This window comes from Armigeres subalbatus, chromosome 3 (assembly GCF_024139115.2).
Source record: "Armigeres subalbatus isolate Guangzhou_Male chromosome 3, GZ_Asu_2, whole genome shotgun sequence".
NCBI classification, from domain to species: domain Eukaryota; kingdom Metazoa; phylum Arthropoda; class Insecta; order Diptera; family Culicidae; genus Armigeres; species Armigeres subalbatus.
The window spans coordinates 316,451,895-316,458,155 of record NC_085141.1 but is presented as its reverse complement, the minus strand read 5'-3'; the positions used below and the strand labels follow the sequence as shown (position 1 = coordinate 316,458,155).

Genomic DNA, 6,261 nt, shown 5'->3' with positions numbered 1-6,261 from the left:
TCTGAAATACACACCACTGGCCGTCTTGCCTTTTCACTTTCAAGCTGACAGGGACAGAGTAATGCTCGAGGGATAAAAGCGCACTTTGAGCAGATTTTTAGGATTATCAAGATAGTAGGTTGTAGCTGCAGGTTTCAGATTAAATAGGTGAAGGCACAGACCATCGCAAAAGGGGGCCATCAGTTGAACCTCAACCCATTGCAAAAGCAATTTGAGAGACAAAATTCTCATTCTAATATATTAATTTGAAGCTAAAAGAATTTATTACGTCCAAAGTTTGACTTATGGGTAACGCATCCAGAGAATCGTGCTTTTTTCGGCTCCGCAAATTAGGGTTAGGCTGCAGGAGATCAAACTGCCAATTTTTGATGGCCCTATTGGCGAGTGTCCTTCTTTTCCAGACTCATTACAGCCGCTCATTGCGTTAAATACCCAACATAATACGTGAACAAGTTTCTCTCTCTTATTTTGTGTCTGTCTAAGGCAGCGAAACGTGTAGTTAAGGTGTCAGAAGTGACCTCGGACAATTATGCTGTGGCGTGGGAATTATTGAGGAGCGTATGAAAACCTTCTCGTAAAGTCATACGTCGGAGCGCTTTTCACTGCCGATTCTTTCGAAAGCCTCATGAGTCTTTGAATCGCTTGATCGATACGTTCCAAACCAACAGATCTACAGCAATCGTCTTTGTACACTCCGATCAATCGTCCGTAATCTACTTCGTCGAACAATCACACTCTAAACATGGAAAGCCGAACCCAATAAGGTATTGCGGTTCCTGCCTTACAAACAAGCCACATTTTGATGCGCAATTAGCCACATTTTATCTGAACTTCTACGAGATGGTCAAATCAAGAATGGAAGCGAAGATCCTATTTTGCAGAATACTGCACGCGTCATATTCGTATCTCTGTGAATTGAATTGGAAGCAGATGAATGTAAAAGTTTTTAAAAAAACACTTATTTGTAATAGTAGAAAATAATAGAACGTGGGGTAAAATTAGCAATATTTTTGCTTCTTCAGTTATGTGGTGGACAAGATTCACTGGAAAATTCTAGAGCAGACTAGTAATGTGAAGTTATTATAAGCGATTTGAGGAATATGAGAACGTGGAGTAAAATCAGCAAGATCTCAATTCCAACCATCGTGCAGTAGACAGAGATCACATAACATGATTTTTGGCTAAATTTGAGGATAAATGTGTTACGTTTTGTCGATTATTTGAAACATCGAACTTGACGAATTGCATATAAAATAATGGGCATTGGGGTAGAGCGAGGTTTTGCAGCTTTGTGCAGGGAACTTGACCACCTTTGCACGATTCCCCAGAAAGTTCTACGATTTGTGCCAAAATTTCAGCGGAATCCGCCCATACCAAACTGAGATATTGAATTTATTGCTACATAAAATCGGAAGTTAAAACGGAACGCAAGCACTGCACCTGCACCTGCTTAACCCATCAACCGTCAGTTTGAATGCGAATCAACAGTCCACCCCTGCAAAGACTAAACGACGCTAAGCGGCGCAGCAGTTTGGCATGAGCCAAACGCACACACACCACGAACGACATCAACGCAAATCAAGAAGAACGAAAAACACTGTTATTCGGTATCTCCGTGCGAGAGCATCGCCGTCGCCATCGTTTGGCGAAAAAATTGTGAAAAACCCGTCGAGGGAATTATTGTGCGCGGCTTAGAAGTGATTTTCGGCTTCATTAGCTTCGCGAATGTGTCGGACATAGAATGCAGATTTCACTGCACTAAACGCCACCGTGTTTAAGGATAATTTAGTCCCCACGCGAATCCGACCTTGAGTCGCATGTGCCTACAACGAACGAACAAAAGGTAGGACTCTCTTAGTCGCATGCCACAATGTAGGATTAACCTCAATTCAATCGCAGGCAAAATCTCCGAAACTTCGCAGAAAGGTAGACGGTAAGAGAAAGCACGGGACCGATCACCGGTGAATTTTATTCAACGGGCTGACAACCGAATAGTAGAAGGTAATCCTCTTTTTGCATCAAGCAGTACACACGTCTAACCGCACATGATTTACAGCTCACTCAAAAGCCGGAGAAGCGAGCCACAACTTGGGATCCAGACTGAACCAAAGCACCCCATCCATTGGGTAAGTCAAACCACGGAAAAGAGTGAGCAGTCGTTTGATAATTGTCGTTCGTAGGGTGTTTGTGTGGTACCGAAACAGTGGGACGGTTTCGGAAGGAAACCTCGTCATCGACAACGAGTACGTCAAGGGCCTCGGAGGGACCCCATCCAGCATCCCGGTCGCGCTGGACGGCCAGAGGGGTCTCCAGCGGAGGAATCAGCCTTGCGGGTCGTGTGGAGAGCGACGACGCGGCGAACAGATGGTGGAAGGCGTGCATATTACGGCAGTAGACGGCCGGCCGCGACAGGAATCGGCACAATAGGGGGACGCCCCAAGTAGCCGGTACCGTGAGTACGGAGAAGAAACCGTGAGTAAGAAAATTGAGGTGTTTTGTAAAGTAGGAAGATAGAGAAAGAGGAGTGAAAGGGAAAGAAGATAAGATGACTAGGAGGTAGGAAGTAACAGAGGAAAATGGGTGCATTACCCTAAATACATGTATTAAATTGAGATTTGTGGTTATTTGATTTGTGTTGGTTCTTTGGCCCTCCAGTCTAATTGCTTCTTTTGTCCGCTTTGGTAGTTCTGCTCTACCCGATACCGGAAGCTCGCAATACGATTAACACTGTTATCAGCCGTTAGCAAGGATCCAAGGTAGACGAATTCCTCGACCACCTCGAAGGTATCCCCGTCTATCGTAACACTGCTTCCCAGGCGGGCCCTGTCGCGCTTGGTTCCGCCAACCAGCATGTACTTTGTCTTTGACGCATTCACCACCAGTCCAACTTTTGTTGCTTCACGTTTCAGGCGGGTGTACAGTTCTGCCACCTTTGCCAATGGTCGGCCGACAATGTCCATGTTATTCGCGAAACAAATAAATTGACTGGATCTGTTGAAAATCGTACCCCGGTTGTTACGCCCGGCTCTCCGCATGACACCTTCTAGCGCAATGTTAAACAACAGGCACCAACACCTTGTCTTGTCACGAACTGGAGTATTTGCCCGAAATCTTCACACAGTTTTGCACACCATCCACCGTTGCTTTGATCAGTCTGGTAAGCTTCCCAGGGAAGTTGTTCTCGTCCATAATTTTCCATAGCTCTACGCGGTCTATACTGTCGTATGCCGCCTTGAGATCAACGAACAGATGGTGCGTTGGGACCTGGTATTCACGGCATTTTTGAAGGATTTGCCGTGCAATAAAGATCTGGTCCGTTGTCGAGCAACCGTCAACGAAGCCAAGTTGATAACTTCCCACGAACTCATTCACTAATGATGACAAACGACGGAAGATGATCTGGGATATCACTTTGTAGGCTGCATTAAGAATGGTGATCGCTCGAAAGTTCTCACACTCCAGCTTGTCGCCTTTCTTGTAGATTCCTTCCACTCCTCCGGCAGCTGTTCAGTTTCCCGTTCAGTATTCAGTATCTTAGATACTATCGCTTTAAAGTACACCGGCTTAAAACTGGTCGTTAATGCAGTTGACTTCAATTTGAATGGGATTCTTGTAAATAATGGCCCAGCATTGACGTTCACAGGATCAAGAGGCGAGTCGCATATCGACGTAACGTTCTGCAGTACAGGTCGGAGACTTGATGACCTGTCCAATCCAAAGAAAGAGTACACTATAATTATTGAGATGAGTGTATTACTTCTACGCGAAGTTAAACGAATTATGATGATATGAAAATGCTAATATCATCTTCCAAACTTAGTTTTACATGTTCATGATAGAGTTAGAGGTGAAGGTTCATGAAAAAATTAGAAGCGATTTGATAGTTCCGTTAAGAACGGCAGGCATGAAATGATATACTGGGTCTTCGCCACTTTGATACAGATGTTCCTGCTAGTGAGGTACTCTGTCAGGGCATCCAGGCCTCGTTGGAGTTTCGCCACTAGCACTCTGATCACTCTACTAGTGTAGACTGATTGAAGAGCAGCGAAAGGTGCTCGAAGAACGAAGCACTCATGTATTTGAGCTCGAGATTCAGGATGCTGTCGAAGCCTGGAGCCTTCATGTTTTTCGATCAAGGCCGTCAATTCACCAGCTGAGATATCCAACTCCTCCGAGAAGTCGTTAGGAATTAGATGGATGTTGTTAGCATGCTCGTTAACGGCTGCTTCGTGTGGACTGACAATGTTCTGTCCAAGATTGTGCGAGCTGACAAAGTGACGAGCTATTTCGATCACCTTCTCTACAGAAGTTATCAAGCAATCCTCAAAGCTATTGATGTCTAATGGGATCAAAGGTGGAATGGATCAAGAACGGCTTAGCACGGTATGGGAGAGCGCGGATCTTATTGGAAAATCACTATTTCTGATATCTACCATATCCAGGCCAGGATAATTTTGGTCAAGTGATAGAACTAGGTCCTAAGCGCAGGTAGCCCAGAGCGTTGGTACTGCCTGCGAGTAACATTTCGCAGACGGATCAAATCTTTTGTGAGCGATTAATGAGCGATTTAATGATTAGACTGTTGCTTACCTGCCGCGCCTTTGGAACATGTTGGACTAGGGTGAGCGCCTCCTGGATGACGCACAGCTGCTCGTCGACATCTTCGGATGACACCGTATGCCGCTGGTAGTCGATGTTGTCGTCCACGGACTGTTGAAACCGACCCCAGTCGACTTGGTGATAGTTACGCCGGGTTAACTCGTGCCGATTCACCGAAGTTCCAACGTCCGCCACCACCGGATAGTGGTCCGAGCTGAGCTCCTGGCAGACGACCAGATGCGAGACGTGATCGTTCATATTCGTTAAGAAGATGTAGAGCGTTGCATGGGCTTCGGACCGTGTCAACCGGGGTAGCAACCAGGACTCAGGATGGTGTAGTGGCCCCCTAGCTCGCCGTTGGACCAGACGAGTCCGTTCCGGTTTGATTGACTGCATTCTTTCGTAGTTCGGTGAGACAGTAAGCCAGGATGAACGTGACGACTCCGACCTCTGGAGCTTGTGCGATCGAATTTCACCATCCCAAAACCTTTGTACGTACCTCGGGCTTCATGTGGGTTTCGGTGCCGCGTCAATCTCCTTCTCCTCAAGGAAATCACTGTGTTGCGAATAAATCGCATGATGAGTTTGAACATAAGTAGAAGATATATTTATATTAAACTTGAGCATTCCCAGACACATGAGACTTAGCTTATTGTTCGTTCTGTAGGAACTGTAGGAACATTAAGAGCAAGTGAAGAGGTACGCGATGGGAAATACTAAATTGTTTTTCCTTATACCGCTACCGAAATTGTAAGTATTATTGTGAATAGCTTAAAGTGGAAATAATTTAATAAATATTTACAAAGCTTTATAGCTGATCGCAGACAACAACATATGTGTCATTTTTGCTGAAAGACTCGGTACCTGCTAGTAGCTCCGTCGCTTGAAACACGCTGAGATCGACGATTTTGCTCTTGAGCGAGCACGCGTTCCAGTTTGCCAGATCCAATCTAGAAGCCATTTTTAATGACGAAAAGGCCCAGAGTGTAGATCTGGTTGAACCAGGATTTGCAGCTTCGAAGCCGACCCGCAAGTTGGCTGAATATTGGAGTCAGCTGCTCCAGGTTGTAAAGCGGAGCGGATTCCCCCGGGGGTAGAAGATGCTCAACTTGCTGCCGGCGTTATCTAGGAGGAGGGAGCGGAGGCCATTTACTGGAGAATGGAGCCGGAGGTGCTGGAGCTTGAACCGATGCAGCTGCTGCTGCCAGTCACTTGTGGGAGCCGCGATGACCGGATAGTTCACCTCGTTGAGTACAGGAACACGGTTCATCTTCGGTAGAATACCAGGAACTCGGCTCGCTTTGGGCACCCTTTTGTGGTGGCCTGATGTTTGTTACCACAGTTGGCGCACTTGGGATCGGCCACCTCCATTTTGTCGCTCTCGGATGTGGTTCGCCACACTTGTTGTAGCGCGGCTTAATGTGGCAGTTCCTAGTGCCGTACCCGAAATTGAAGCAGTTGGTGCACTGCATGACGTCGCGGTGCACTGGCCGATATCGCTCCCTGTCAACGACAACGGTATAATTTATAACGCCAACCAGCTTCAGGTCCTTCCAGGTGGAGGAGCCGCCTCCAAGAGCAATGCGCTTAGGCACCTTTCCCGCGACCGAATTGGCCACCGGTTCTCCCATGACGGGTCCGGGAGAAAATAACGTCAACGCG

General features: G+C 46.6%; 1 long non-coding RNA gene across 1 annotated transcript; it reads left to right on the top strand.

Moving 5' to 3' along the window:
* The first annotated feature begins 1,595 nt into the window (after positions 1–1,595).
* LOC134220899 (uncharacterized) lies at positions 1,596–2,608 on the top strand. Its single transcript, XR_009982094.1, has 4 exons — positions 1,596–1,843; positions 1,900–2,001; positions 2,057–2,126; positions 2,181–2,608. It is a non-coding gene; the product is annotated as an uncharacterized LOC134220899 (long non-coding RNA).
* Positions 2,609–6,261: the final 3,653 nt, after the last annotated feature.